We start from the raw sequence: 1,591 nt of genomic DNA on the forward strand, positions 1-1,591 counted from the left end.
TGAGATAAACAGAATTGGGAGATATAAATAAGTTTTAAAAACATAGGTCCCGTGGTTTCCCTTGTTTGCAAGGACTAGTACATGTCAAGGACAAGCAGAGAAGATCAAAAGCTATGTACGTATGACCATATGAGATGATATTAAATGAAATGTACCACAAGCTAGAGACAAAAGTAGTTTTTTTTTTCTTTCTTGCTTTTGTTTTTTATATACTTATAAGGCACTATGTGATTTTTTTGTAGGTATAATCCCTGGTATAATCCCTGTTTTCACTGTATTTGATTCCAGTGTTCTGCATCTTTTATATACATTTTTGTAATTGGGGGAGTGGAGAGGTTATAGCAGAATGCTTAAATGTGGATACAGGTTGAACCACTGTGATGATAAGATGTACAGGACATTGTGTTGAAAATGATTTTATAATGTCCGGCAGGGGCCAAGGAGGGAGGATTTGGAGAGGTGGGGAGGGAAAGGGTAGTAGGGGAAAAACAAAGGAGGAGTAACAATGATCAATAGGAAATGTACTCATTACCCTACTCATGTAATTGTAACCACTCTGCATAGAATTTTTACAATAAAAAATATTTTAAAAAAACATCTGCCTTGTGTAGATTTCCAGTGTTGCCCTCAGCATTGCATTTTTTGCCTTTTCTGACTGTGGTTAGGTCCAACTGCCTAGTGGATCAGTAGTCTTCAAGGCATCTTGGTCCTGAAGTGGGACTTCTATTATCCAGTGGTGGTTGGAACCAGGCCAAGGACTCGACAAAACCACTTCCAGGACATGGCTTCTTCACTCCCCATGCAACTAGGATTGCAAGCAAAATTTCTCTGAATTTGACTCCAGAAAACAACCACTGAACCAAAAGGCAAGTTCACCAAACACCTCCCCTCTTCCCCCCCATTCCCTCCAATCTCCCTCCTTCAAAGTACAAAATAATTTTGCAGGTTTTGTCAAACACACAGATTGCCCACCACCTCCCCTGGTAAACTAGGTTTCAAGTCACCAAGTTATGTAAACGGTTAATGCCGCACTCATTATTCTGGACAACATCTTCAGGTTGTTTGATACTTTAATTTGTTGGTGGTGGTGGTGATGGGAGGGCCTGAACTCTGGGTCTGGGCACTGTCCCTGATGAGCTAATCAGCTCAAGCCTATTGCTCTACAACTTGAGCCACAAAGCCACTCCATTTCTTTCTGTTTATGTGATGCTGAGAAATTGAACCCAGGTCCTCATGCAGGCAAGACAAGCACTCTACCATTGAGTCTCCTTCCCAGCCCTAATGCTTTAATTCTTTAAATTTTATTTTATTTTTTTTCAGACATGGGGTTTAATGTCAGGACCTGGGTGCAAACATATCCCTGAGTTCTTCAGCTCAAGGGGAGCCCTGTACCACTTGAGCCACAGTGCCACTTCCTGTTTCCAAATAAACGTCTTTCAGATTTCCCTGCCAGGGTTTGCTTTGAATGGTGAATATTTAAATTCTATTTCTTCTACATGTTTATTGGAATATTACAGCTTATCGGAAATTTAAATTTTTCTATAAACCTTTGTCTTCAAGTAATCCAATTGCATTAAATATTACACTTAGA

Source organism: Dipodomys spectabilis, unplaced genomic scaffold (genome assembly GCF_019054845.1).
Source record: "Dipodomys spectabilis isolate Male_0828 unplaced genomic scaffold, ASM1905484v1 ptg000301l, whole genome shotgun sequence".
In the NCBI taxonomy this organism is placed as follows: domain Eukaryota; kingdom Metazoa; phylum Chordata; class Mammalia; order Rodentia; family Heteromyidae; genus Dipodomys; species Dipodomys spectabilis.